The following is a 14,218-nucleotide window of genomic DNA, read 5'->3' as shown; positions in this document are numbered from 1 at the left end:
TTCCAGATTATTATCATTCAATAAATTCATCATTCTCCAAGAATAGTTAATGATGCAGCTGGATCAGTATTTCTTACACTTGAGTAATATGTAGACACCTTTAAAGGGAAGACAATTCCCACACGCCTTCAGTGATGACTTCAATTATTTTTATTAAGATACCATTTAGATAAACTGCATATTCCTACAGGTACATAGCAAAACAGGGTAGTGGGATCATGGCTAGGTGATATTCATATGATCCAGAATATGCATCATATTAGTTTAACATGATACTAATTTCTTTTAAAAATATTGTAATTGAAGCAAAAACACAAATTTCATGGATTTCATAGAGAACCTGGGGATCCCTGGAGTATGTGTCCTATTTTCAGTCTAACAGAACAGAAAATTGCTTTCCCATAAACCACATCCAACCCTCAAACTTTGCCCTTTTTCTAAGCAGTTTGGATGCCTACCTCATCTTCAAGGCTCAACGTAAGTGTGAATAATCACTAAACTAGATGTAAACTAATCTCCATATGCTCATAACCATTACACAACTGTAAAGCCCAAATGAAATATGAATAAGACTATAAAAGCAATGTTTCAAATAACTTTATTTAATGAGACAGATGACATTGTCTTGCTGAACAAAAATGTCTGCTCACCTTACAAACACAGTCTTGTTGCCTGCGAGGAGGAGGGTTTTTTTTGGTTGCTTCTACATGCCTGTACTGAAGGAACGGACTTGTCAGAATTAGTTCATTCCTTCAACCATTAATCTTTATTTTTCTTCAAGAAACCTTAAACAATTGAACTGCAGCACATCAACCGTCAGGATTCTCATCAACACCAGCTCTAAAACATCCTAATATTCTTCTAGAACTTGCTTCTGGAAGTTGATATGTATAACTAAGCTGATTTTTGCTTTATAGGTTTTAATAAGCCATGTTCTCTATACTGCTAGGAAAGGGAAACTCTATCTAAAACCAGAAAGAAATGGCTTCAAGATGAAAGAAAATCACTCAAAGTAGCTCCTTAAATATTTTAAATGCAATAATTTCTAAAAATCACAATTTATATTCTGTATTACTTACAATTTGAGTGCAGAGAGGCGGTGGTAGGTCTAAGAGCTTAATTACAAGTGGGAAGCTTTCTGCAAAATTTTATGGAATGAATTCTCCAAATTTTATAGGAAGATATTATACAGGACCCTTAGGTTGCTCAAGACTCTGTTTCCTAATAGTTGTTGAAAGCTGTTGACTTTTAGAAATGAACATGTTGATCTGGGTGTAAAGGAGGAGGATACGCAGAAAACAGAAGAGATGCCAATTCACAATGCAGCAGGCAATTAATTAACAAGAGTCGTGCTCCTGGAAACATATGATGGAAGAGATCTAAGAATCTTGGAATAACAGAAGATGTATTTCTTTCAAGTTACTTTACGTGTATGATTTCTCCACCAGAGTTAAATCAGTGGATTAGATGGTGGGGTAAGGCACTGGTTCTCAGCAGGGGGAGATTTTGCCCCCACAGGACATTTAGCAACCTCTGGAGGCGTTTTTTTTTTTTTTTTAACCTCACAACTGTGGAGAGAAGGCATCCTATTTGCATCTAATGGACAGAGGTCAAGGATGCTGCAACACTCCTTACATTGCACAGGGCACATCTCACAGCAATTATCCAGCCAAAGATGCCAGCAGTACCAAGGTTGAACGACCCTGGATCAAGGTGTCCAAGCCAAAGGGCTGTATCTGGGCTGTATCCTTGTGTGGACAGGGCTTGTGTGACAGGCTGTATCCATGTGTATCCTCCTGCTTTACACATACATGCATGCATGTGCAATCATCAATTTATATTACAAGGCCACAAGAACTACCTAGAATCCTCCCAGATAGTCTCCTGGAATGCAAGGTAGTCCCAGGGAGGTTGGGTTAGAGGGTTTTGTGCTGACAAAGTCACACAAGGCCACTACTGAAGGTACAGATACAACAGTTAAAAGCATAGCAGGATTCATTGGTTCATTTATCCACTTATTCAGCAAACGTCTATTGAGCACCCACGTGTTCCAGTCTGCTGGGCATGATGATACACAGTGAACACAGCCAACCTGCCCTCAGGGAGCTTACGGCCTAGGGAGGACTGGGAAGGTTACCAAGAAGAGGCTGGTAAAATGAGGACTCTGTAAATGTACGGGACTGAGGAACATTCACACAGCACCTTGACGGGCTTTCACGTAAGGGTCATCTCGTTGGAACCCCACGACGAACCTGGAGACAGGCTTTATTCCCTCCACAGAGGTTAGAGACGTGCCCAAGGTCATACAGTTTCTAAGTGGGGGAGCTTCAGCCAAGTGACACTGAGATCCCCGTTCTACTGTTTTACAGAGCAGGGGTACACGTAGGCATTCTTGCTTGATTGACCTGGAGTTTCCTCTCCCGATTCTCAGCAAGCAAGCGTGCAGGTACGAAAGTCCCCTTGCGAAAAAACGTCCCCCCCCCCCCCCCCCCCCGACTTCTCCATCCTATTGCTTATGTAACACCTGGGGGTTATTTCCTAGCTGTCTCATGTATATGTGCCTTACGTTCCTAATTGGATTGTAAACTCCTGACCTGCAGGGACCAGATCTTCCATTTCCTTTGCAACCTTTTGCAGCACTGCAGTCACCCAATAAATGCCTGCTGCATGAATGAACCTGTAGAGATAAAAATACTTTATGGTATCCCCATTTATTGGTTTCAGTCTCTTACTCTGCTTTGTGATAGGACTGTACATTATAAGCTTCTAGAGGGCAGAGGAAATGGCTTGGTGCTTTCCTTGCACTCAGCAGGCACCATGCAAAATTTGATCCCCGCATGCCTTTTTGATGCTCTGGATAATATTAGCACACTGGAGTGTTTTCGCGTATCTAAGGACCGAGGTTGTCAGCCTCTGTGCGGCGGGGAATGTTCCTTCCTTTCCGCAGTAAGCTGCCCTGGCGCCTAGGACGGGGCCGGATCGCCGCAGAAGCCCCCCCCCCCGCCCGCCCGCCCCCCGCTCATTTTTATTGCTGAGGAGGCCGGCTGCGAAGATGGCAAGCTCCTGCGTAACCCGGACCTCGCGGGCAAGTGAGCAACGTGGAAGGGGATTCGGAGGCGCACGCCGAGCCCCGCCGCCCGCGCCCCCCGCGCCCCCCGCGCCCGGGAGCCGTCCCGCCGCCCCGCCCGCGCCTACCTGCGCGCCCGCCCGGCCCCGCTCGGGCCTGGCCGCCGCCGCCCCGCCCCCCAGGACCCCGCGCCCCGCGCTCGCCGCGTCCTCGGCCCGGCGGGGGCGGTGGGGGCGGCGGGGCGGCGGGGGCGGCGGGCGGGCTCGGCGGGCTCGCCCCCGGCCGGGCGCCTGCAGGGGGCGCGGGCCCGGCCCCGCCCCGCCGCCTCCCTCTCCCTCCCGGCTCCTGGATCCGCGCCGGGAGGAAATGATGTGTTGCTGCCTGGTTAATCACAGCTCCAGACACCCATTGGCCGAGCGCTCCGCAGCCACTTCCTCCTCCTCCTCCTCCCGCCGCTCCCGCTCCTCCCGCTCCGGCTCCTGCTCTTCGCAGCCGCCGCCGCCGCCGCCGCCGCCGCCGCAGCCTCCCCTCCGCGCCCGGGAACTTTCCTACTCCGGGGCCGCCTCCCCGCCGCCGCCGCCGCCGCGCCCGCCGCCCGCCAGCTCCCCGGCCGCGCCCCGCCCGCGCCCCCGCGCCTCGGGAAGTTTATCCCGCCGCCCCCTCCCCTTCCTCCTCCTCCTCCTCCTCCCCCCGCCTCCCCTCCCTCCCCGGCTCTTCCCCGGTGGCCGCCGCCGCCGCCGCCAGGCTGCCCCAGCCCCAGCCCCAGCCCCAGCCCCAGCCCCAGCCCCAGCCCGCGCCCCCGCCGCCGCCGCCGCCGAGTTCCGGGCTCGCCCGCCGCCCCGCCCGCCCGCCCGCGCCGACCCGACCCGCAGCGCCCGGCGTCCTCGCTCTCCGCCTCCCGGCTCAGCCCGGCCGCGGCGGGACCAGAGGTGAGGGCGGGCGGGGGCGGCGGGGCCGGGGCGGGGGGCGGGCGCCGGGGCGGGGGCCTCCGGGTCGCCTCGGGTGCCTCCTCCCGCAGCCTCCCCGCCGGCGGGGCCAGCGCTTTGCAGCCCGGCAGTCCTGCCCGGGGCCGGGCCGCGCTGTCGGGGCCGCTCCGTCGGGGCCGCGTCTCCGCTCCCGGCCGCGCCGGGCCCCGCCGCCGAACGCCGGGCGCTTCCCGGAGGAATTTTCTGCCGGAGACGCAGCCAATAAACTCCGCTCAACTCCCGCCCGCCCCCCGGGCTTCCGAGCTGCAGTTTGAGAAAGCTTCGAGCCAGGAATGTGGGATTCGGCTCCCGACCCCAGCAGGCGAACGTGCTTACAGATGTTGCACGAGACTTTGCCAAGTTTAAAGCCCTTCCCTCCCCGCCGCAACCGGCAGCGAGGCTGGGGCCGGGCGGGGCGCGCCGCGCGGGGGCCGGGGCCGGGCCGGGGTCGGGGCCGGGGTCGGGGCCGGGTCGGGCCAGACGTGGCTCCCCTCCCCCCGCGCCCACAGCCCCTTTCCCCGGAGTTTTGAACGCTCCCTGCCTGGGAGACAAGCTGCAGAGGAAGCTACCGAGGGAGGGAAAACACTGCAGGAGAAAAGTCATGGCTAAAAAGTTGTGCTTAATTTGGCTTTTGGAAGGAGGTAGCAAAGTAATCAGTGGATTTGTTCGTTTTGTTGGGCTTTCTTGTGTGTGTGTGTGTGTGTGTGTGTGTGTGTCTGTTTCAGAGAGATGGAGAGAGAAGAGACTGGGAGTGATGGGAATTAGGTGATGGGAAAGAGGACTGGCCTCATACACAGTTTGTATTGTTTTTGAGAAGAGGCCGTCTAGTCGAGACTTAGATATAACCCAGTGGTTTTAAAGAATCCTGTCCCAGAGATGCAGACTGCTCTGACAGCCCAAGGGAAGGCGGTGGCAAAAAATAGACACCACCTCCCTTTTCCCCCAAAAAAATTCTTCCTGGAAAGGTGGTGTTAAGAAATTTCAGAGATGGGCTGATCCAAGTGGCAGGCCTTAAATGGAAACACTATAGTATGTCTTGGCACTTGTCTCTGGAGGTGGGTGGCTGGCTGGGGGCCCGGGCTTGGGCAGCCAGCAGACACTAGACTTGTGCTGACCTCAGACACTGGCCTCGCCATCCAGCTTTACAGTATGCTTTGGTATGAAATAGGGGCCTCCCCTGCCCCTGTTTCGCTGGTGGGGACAGAGGGGTCAAGAGGTTGTCCTAGGCCTGGATGGGACTTGGATCACCTGGCTCCTAAGACCTAATCACTTTGTTTTGTGATGCAGTCGTTTCTGTTTTCTGGCCTGGAACTAAACACACAAAACAAAAACCAAAAAGGAAGTCTTTTGGAGCTGCAATGTGTGGCTCTTAAATCGATGGAATTGTGTGGTGGGTTAATAGCGTTTCTGCTTCACCCCACATGCACGCAGACACTCAGAAGGTGGTGAATGATGTTGCAGTAAATTCTGGATAAATGGCAAAACTCAAGAGCCGGGAGGGGGGCTAGATTGGGTTCATACCCTCCTTTTCTGGAGTTGGGGTGAATTTTTCTTGAAATGGAGAGAGCGGGTTTTAAGTAAAACTCAATTTACGTAGTGGTTTTACAACTTTTGTACCTTGGAAGAGAGTGATCATTTGAATCCGAGTGAATTTCTTGTTATCCCTGAGTAATTTAAAAGAATATTAAGGATGCTGCTTGGAGATGGAGGAGTTTGCCTTCTTCAGGAATGTAATTAATTTCAGAAGTGGGGAACTTAATGCCATTAATAGCATTGTAATGATTCTTTTCACAGTAGTGATTTACCAAATTTTCTGCCTCTGTCCACCAAACAGCTAACAGTGATTGAAGCAGTGGAGACTATGACTTACCTTAGATTGCACTGAACCAATACTGTGAGGATCATGATAGACTTCTAGGTAGGATTGTTGGATCAAGTAGTCCAGCCTTATGGGGGAGGAAGATGCGCTTGAAAAATGATCCTGTTATTCAAGGTCATGAGGTGAAGATTGAATCAATGTGTGTGTGTATGTGTGTGCGTGCATGTGCGCAAAAAGTACTTTAGACAAAGAGGAGCTGGGACTGGGAACAGTCCTCTGTGCTTGTTCTGCTGTTGGATCTCTGCATCTTGATTTTTCTTTATGTGAAGGGGTCTAATGCACAACTTGTTAGACACTGGGAAGAAGTGCACTGTTAATGGTAGCAAAAACCCTTTGATGTGTTTGAATGAATTTGGTGACAGATATGTTGGGGAGCACTGGATATGTGCTAGGCACAGTGCTCAGCTCTTCACATGCATTTTTCATTACATTTTCACAGCAACCATATGTTTTATTATTATTTCACTCTTATGATGAGGAATTGAGGCTTCCTGAAATTGAGTAGTTTGCCCTAGTTGTAGAGCTAGTCCGCAGTGGAGTCAGGATTTGAACCAGGAGTTTGTGGGACTCTGGAACGCGTGTCCTCAGCCCCTTTTGGCCAGTGTTTGACAAATTTCATTCACTCATACACTGTCTTCATGAGTTTGTTATGGCTAAGTTTCAGTCTATTAATTATTTAGTATTTTTCTTTAAAGTGGTGATTGCCCTTAGAAAAACTTAAAAGATGTCATCTTTTAAGAAGAACCAATATATCATTGCCATATTTGGAAAGCCAACTCCCTTGTTAGTAATAGGATGTAATCATAAAGATGCATTTGTACTCATAATAAAACCCCAGATTCAGGACAACGATTAAATGATTACCTGGTGTGTGTGTGTGTGTGTGTGTGTGTGTGTGTGTGTGTGTGTGTGTATTTTGCAGGCACCCGGGGAGGTTCAGGGAGGAAGGGGTAGGTAGATGATGGAGCATTGGTGACCTTCTGGGGTTTTGGGTTGGGTGGTGGGTTCAAGGGTGCTGATTTTATTTTTAGACTTTCTAACCTACATACATAATACATATTTTTTGGTAAAAAGATAAAGAAAATTAAACACATGACTATTAACATAATGACTACTTGGGGAATATTTCCCTGCACTATGATGACTAGACAGCTTGGTGCCTGTGCGAAGTAGGCACGCAAATGCTGTTGGCTGATTGATAAGACCCCAGGTGATAATTTTAAAGCAAGTTGATTGTTGTCATACCTGAAGGAGATTGAGGTATGTCCCCCCTTTTCTGTATTCTCCTGCTTCCACTCTCGTTTCAATACTGTGACCAACATCAGAGCGCGGGCTGCAGTGGTTTCTCCTGACTGTGGTTAGGGGAGGCTAGGGCTGAGCGGAAGCTGGCACTTGTCAGCCTCACCTCGTCACATACATCTAGTACTCAGGATGGGTCAGAAAATGCTGTCATGAAGTGTTACAGTGCTTTCATTTTTACCCAGTGGGTACCCATTCAGGCTGGAAAGCTGGGATTTAAGTTAAAGCAAAGCCTGGGTAAGATGTTAACAGCGTTAAACTGGCGAGGCTGAGAAGTGAAGCCATCAAAGATTTTAGTTGGAGTCCACATGGTCTCCTGTTTTACTTTCCCAAGCAAATATTGGGCACTGTGGCTTTATTCCTGGAAATGAGAATTTGAATTCGGTTTCCTGGTACAAAATGCCTTCTTTGATCTCCGGGAGTGAGAACTTTGTGTTTCTTTCTGTGGCCAGTTGCAGCTCTCCGAAGAACCAAGTGGAAGGTTTACCTCTTCTTTTTTAGCAGTTGGTTGGCCCTAGACTGCTCTTGCTTGCCCTGCTAGTTTAAGCAGGATTTGTCTGTTGGGGAAGGGCATTCAAATCAAAGACTCCTTTTGAAAGAGCTTCCCGAAGATGGTGTGGTTGGCAAACCGTGGCCTTTGGTTCAGATGGGAGGTGGTTCTGTTTGCATTCAAGCTCCCCAAATTAACTAAGGACCCCCAGCAACTTCCTTTTTGAAGTTGAAACAGATACTTCCCTGTCCCCAATATTCAAACCAACTGCCCAGTTGAATAATATTCCTGTGCTCTCATATGCATTTAGGGAAATCTGAGCTTGTTTATATGTCTAAAGACTCTTCTGTGATCCATGAGAGTTTGTTTTCCAGAGCCACCACTACTCATTTGTTTGATTTTTGGGTTTCAGTCTCTGACCAACATTCCACTTTGCCCATTCGGGTTGCTTCATTGTTTGCTCTGGGTACTTGGCCTTTATTTCTGTGATCAGGAAAGTGACTCTGAATTTTAGTTTTTCCAGATTTTGTGGAGGTTCATGCTGTAGGTGGGGTTTGGTCTTTGGACAATGGGGCCAGCTCAGGGGGTCCCCTTCAGCATAGGTATCCTCATGATTCTTCTCTCAGGTGTCCTCATAGGTTCAGCACTTTCTCATCATGGAGGCCAAGCCTTGGAGTCTGTCTTTTTGCGTTGCCCTTCCCCCCACTTTTGGGGACGGCCAAATCCTCAGGGCTCAGGGTAATCTCGGCGCAGGAATGCTGCGTCCTGGATTTTGCCTTTTGGCATTTTCCTAGCATTTTATCATCTTTACTACTCATTCTGTATTGATTGATCTTTTTGAGGGCAGAGACTTCAAGTTATTCACCCCTCCGTCTATTTGTTTGACACCATTCATTCTCCTTCACCAACTTCAGACCTTTCAGAATCCTCTCACTGGGCTCTTTGAGGGCAAGGATTGTGTCTTATTCTTTGGTCTATGTTTTGCACCTAACCCAGTGCCTGGCCCCGACTACACAGTCAGTAGGTGGTTTTTTAATTGTCGAGAGAATGACTGTATGATTGCTTATTAGAGAGGCAGACAAGCCCAGTACTCTAGGGAGTCCGGGAGGCAGCCTGAAAGCAGAGGATACCAGACACAGAAGTCCTTAAGCATAAGTTTGGGAAGAAGGGATGAAAGACATAAGAGCTTGGTGTTGTAACATAGTGGATTCAACAAGCATTTATTGAATTCTTTTAAACTTATGCTTCCTATTGTTTTTGGGTCTAAGGGCAAAACCCTTTTTGGGGAGGAATATCTCAACTCATATTTAATATCCTACAGAGCATGGAATCCTGTGATACTGAGTGCATGGCTGGGACTCAGTTGGTGAGTTGACTCCTTCACACTGACTTTGTCCTGTTGCATATGTTCACAAACAGTTGACAGTGAAAACAGTATGGTAGGCAACACTCCCGTGGAGGTGGAATATGGATGACCTCTGGAAAATGGAGAGATTCCAGAGTGAACTTCTCTTTTGATAGGTTTTTAAGGGCCGATTTGAGTGGGCATGCCATGTCGACCTTTTCTGCTTGAATGCTTGATAGCTGGGTGCCTTGCTCGTCTGTGAAAGCTAAGATGGGTCCTCGCTAGCCTCCACGCAGCATGGATGACATTGAAAATAGGATCGCTCTGGGGTGCCTGGCTAGCTGAATTGGTAGAGCATGCTGCTCTTGATCCTCGGGGTCATGAGTTCAAGTCCCACATTGGATGTAGAGCTTACTTAAAAAAAAATTATAACACAGAGAAAACTGCTCCAGTTTTTCTTTTTTCAGCAATCATGGAAGAATTATTGATTGAACTTCTAAAAATAACCTTGAGTTTGATGGGAAATGTACAGAGGAGATAAAGGAACATAGGAGTGGTCTGAGACAAAGCTGGATATTAGATGTGGGATGGTACTTGGAATTCGAAGAGACTGGATACTGAGAAAGATGTGCAATAAAAAGAACTTGAGAAAAGGCATTCTGGTGTAGAGGGGATGAGTTGAGATATTTTAAGCCAAACTTCCTCTGTTGTAGCTACTGGTGAGTGGTGGGGTACTCTTTGTGAAAACATAATGTGCCTGATGGATCGCTCTCCTTAAGTTATAGGTTAATACTTATACTTTAATATTCACTTATAAGTGAGTACCACTAAGGAAGCTGAAGCTTTTGGACTCGTAACTTGATGTCAGGGACTTAAGACAAGATACAAATATATACATAGGATAACCAGTAGGAGGGAAAAGTGTAGGTGGTTATCTGGAGTGACCTTTATCTTCCTTTTGAGAATAAGGAAAATGGTAAGGGACAAGTGTGCCAAGTGATATATTTTTTTTTAGATGTTTTTGAACTTGAGGAACTGAACTGTTGTGCACAACAGGTGGCAAGAACAAATATTCTCTTACTTTATGAGTGTGGCCCTAGTAAAAAATGGAAAATCTCAGTCCCTGGAGATTATATAAACATAAATGTTCTATTTCAGTGTTTTAAAAACATTTTTTACTCGCAGCAATACATTTTACATCATGACTGAGTACACACACATACACACATGCATATTAAAAATAAAGCTGAATTACAATTTTTACAAACAATATAGCAGTGCTTCCTAATTTCTAGTCTTTTTTTTTTTTTTAATTCTGGTTTCTGTTTACTAAATTGATTTCACAACTTGCTAATAGGTTCTAACTAGCAGTTTGGAAAAAAAAAAACCCCACAACTATTCGAGATATTGTGGAAATCAGCCTTAATTTGTTTATTGGACATTTGCTAATCTGGATGAGAATTTTGTTTTTCTTTTTGTTGAGTCTCAATTATTCTACAGATGGTCTGTGCCCTTCTGCTCTCCCACCATTCCCCCACCCATTGTTTTTTCTTCTCTGTGTAGGGGGTCTTTGCTTGTTTCTGTATATCAGATTAAAGTGACTAATATGTGCTTTGGACCAGCTCCAAAAGTACATGATCGTCTTGATCCTAATCGACATCAAAGGTGGGCCTAATTAATTTAAACTGGGGGCAGGAGCCACTTAGATCCCTGTTTATTTAGATTATACTTGAAATGGGATGGTGGCTGTCAGTAATGAGGGGATAGGAGGAGTCCCTTTTTAGGTCACCTGCACTGAAAGGAGAATGGGCAAGTAGTAGGCGAGGTGACCCGATACAGTTACTGTTCCAAAACACAAAACAAGGCTAGTAGGGGCCAGCTCTTTGCATCCAAAGATGTAAGAGCTGAATTGGTGGCCGCAGTCATCATAGCTATCATTGTCCTTATCATTAAAATCTCTTCCTGCCTTGCTGCTGCTCCTCCATCGTTTCCCCTTTTCTTCTTCCTTCATTTGTTGAGCATTTATCAAGGCCTCCTGGACTTGGGGCTGGGCATGGAAAGGACAGTAAAATTAAGTTGATCTTAGGCTGCACTGGAGTAAGAGGCCACTAAGAGGAAGACTGAAGAATCGGACATCTAACTATAAACGGCAGGAGGCCAAGTATCTTGGTCAGGAGACACAGAGGGATAAGGAGCAAATAATACTTGCGGAAGTGACAGGCTGGCCTTGGAAAAAGGTACCACTTTGATGGTACCGTTTTGAGCATCGTACAGATGTGGACTAGGCACCCTGCCCAAGCAGGGAACGGGCCAGTGCCTATGAGGTGGCTGGCTTTTGTTTAAGGGCCACGTTGTATAAAACGCATTTGCACGAATTTGTCGCCCCTGGAATCGGGCTGCATGCCTTGAGGTGCAGCTCCTCGGGGAGGCAGCGGGACCTGGGCCGGCTGAAGGCCGAGCTGACTCGGGCTCTGGAGCGGAGCTGGGTAGGACGGTCGGTGTGGCGCCACCTTCTGTTGCACACACTGGCCCGTCCTGTCACGTTTTGCTGGGCGTATGTGGCAGCGTCTGGAGCGACCAGCCGGGTGACGTGGTGTGACCGTGTAGAGTACGGTGGGGTTTGCGCGGTGGAAGAATGTGGAAGAGGAGGCTGAGAGCCAAATTTTGGTTTACTTTGAGTGCCGGGCTCAAAATTTTAGACTTGGTTCTAAAAGAGCGTCCGTGAGCCCGCGGCCGTGGGGAGGCCTGCTCAGGCGCCTTCCCTGTGTGCTCTCCCCTGAGGCTCACCCACTCTCCTACCCCCATTTTACAGCAGGAGAAACCGAGGCTTCAGAGGGGTGATGGAAGATGTCGGGGGTCACACACCTGAACTTGCACCCACGCTGTCCACCCCAAAGGCACTTGCTCTAACGCAGACTTTGAAAACTGGTGGCCCCGGGCCCAGCACCCCTCAGAGTTCTGACCCGTGTGATCCCGAATGTAAGACAGTTTTTCCTTCTCATTGTTGAAGTAGTTGCTGTCGTTTAAACTTGGGGGTATTTCCCGTAAAATGTTCAACTCTGCACATTCTTCTGCGAACCTGCGGGCCTGGCAGCTCGGGGCCCAGGCCTCTGCGGGGACCTGACCTCCCAGGCCTGAGGCCTGCGTCACGCTGTCCCTGTGGGCCTCTGGGTGGGTCCCCTGGTGGGTAGGCTTCTCTGTCGCCACCCTGAGGGGTGAGGGTGGGTGCCCAGGAGTGGATGGAATCAGGGTTTGGGCTTCGGGCCGGAGAAGCTGTAAGGTGCACAAATCATTTTTGTGAAGAAGGGAAGGAGCGAGTGAGAGGCAGAAGCATCTGACCCGGGGAACTTGGATGGCCCAGAGCATGGTGTTGATCTTAAAACGAAAGGTTAAGAGCTGGTCTGGAGCAGGGCATGGTATTGGGTTTCTGCTTCTGGAGTTAGCACAGAGAAGAGGGCTTCCTGGAGGCTTGTGAGGAGTTGGAAACATGGCCCTGGACCCAGCAGATAACGGTTTGGAGCTGTGGGGATTCGATCTGTGTTACAGGATGCCATCCGAGGGCACTTGGATCTGGGGGAGAAAGGTCCCTTTTGGAACTAGGAAGAAATGGGCTGAGGTCTGAATGAACCAGCTACACAAACAGCTCAAAGTCTCTTATTGACTTTTGGGTCAAGCGCCTTATCTTGCAAATAAATCTAATGTTTATCCTAATAAAGGAATACCGTTACAGTCTTCAACTTTTGACCATGGGGCCTGATAAACATCTGCTCATAGAATCAAAGGCACATATACTGTTTGATGGCTGACACCTGCAATTTAGGTTTATGCCCTATTGCACTGAGCCTAAATTAAGTGAAAGGAACCCTAACGATTTCTTTCTTTCTTTTTTTTTCTTTTCTTTTCTTTTCTTCTCTTTTCTTTCTTTTCTTTTCCTTTCTTTTCTTTTCTTTTCTTTTCTTTTCTTTCTTTCTTTCTTTCTTTCTTTCTTTCTTTCTTTCTTTCTTTCTTTTTCTTCTTCTTCTTCTTCTTCTTCTTCTTCTTTCTTCTTCTTTCTTCTTTCTTTCTTCTTTCTTCTTCTTCTTCCATCACAGGTGACAGAAAAAGTGGTTACTCTAGCCCTGTGAGATGGGGAAAACAGTGCCAGGAGCGAATGATTTGTTTTGAGATTTATTCTTTTAGCCAGTTTAGAATGGAATGTCCTTTTAAAATTACAGATGAGTTTTTTTTTCTTCTTCTTATCTTGGCTTGTTTGTTTAGGATTCCCTCCAACACATTGTTACTTAATCAGCTAGCTGTTCTCCTTCTCCCACTTGGTTCCCCTTGTGATCCCTGAAGGTCTTATTGTTTTAGGACATTCTAGGCACAGGTGGAGTGAATCTTTCCCAGATGTGGCCTTTGAGCATGAAAATCTTCCAGGGGGGAATTTCTTTTGTTCTCATACTTTTTTTTTTTTAAATTAAGTTTTTTATTTTAATTCCAGTATAGTTAACTTACAGTGTTAATATCGTTTTCATGCTTTTGTCTCAGACATTACAGTCTCCTTTTTGGGTGTTTTTATTTCTGATTCATAGCTTTATTTCATTACGTGAGTACATTGATGTGGATTCCCATAATTTTTTTCTTAATAACCAGATATTTTTATTTTTTACGATAGTTTATGTTTTAGAGACAATGGTGTTACATGTGCTCAGTAGAAGATTTGAAGTATAGGAAGGGTGTATAGGGAAGGTAACTTTTGTCTTCCAGCTTTTTCTTTACCTTCCTAGAGAAAAACCATCATTAAAACTGACTGTGTATCCTTCCAGGGATCATTTTTATATTTATAAACACATACTAATGTGTTTTTCTTATAGTATATTTTACAATTTGCATTCTTTACCTGACTTTTTTCACTGAATTTTTCTTGGAAATCTTTTCCTATCGGTATGAACAATTCTCTTATTCTTTTGAAAGGTAATTCCTTCGTGTAGGTGTATTATAATTTATGTAAGTAGTCTTTTACTTATTTTAGGTGACATTATGTGTTACAGTGTGGCAGTGACTCTACATATGCTACTATGTAGATCTGTCTGTCTCTTGTAGCTGGCTGTAAATATCAAGGACTGGAATTACTGAATCTAAGGATATTTACTTTTTTTTTTAAGATTTTACTTATTCATGAGAGAGAAAGAGA

At 47.2% G+C, this 14,218-nt stretch overlaps 1 protein-coding gene across 2 annotated transcripts in view; it reads left to right on the top strand.

The window, feature by feature from the left end:
- The first annotated feature begins 3,547 nt into the window (after positions 1 to 3,547).
- ACVR1 (activin A receptor type 1) overlaps positions 3,548 to 14,218 on the top strand; it is a 125,171-nt gene continuing 114,500 nt past the window's right edge. Inside the window, exon 1 of one of the 2 annotated variants that reach the window (XM_072751565.1) lies at positions 3,548 to 3,996. The gene's annotated coding sequence lies outside the window, so the exon portion shown is untranslated. The remainder of the gene's footprint in view (positions 3,997 to 14,218) is intronic. The other variant, XM_072751564.1, reaches the window with a different exon arrangement.

The sequence above is a fragment of the Vulpes vulpes genome, chromosome 3 (assembly GCF_048418805.1).
Source record: "Vulpes vulpes isolate BD-2025 chromosome 3, VulVul3, whole genome shotgun sequence".
NCBI lineage: Eukaryota > Metazoa > Chordata > Mammalia > Carnivora > Canidae > Vulpes > Vulpes vulpes.
This window is presented reverse-complemented; position numbering and strand designations above follow the sequence as displayed.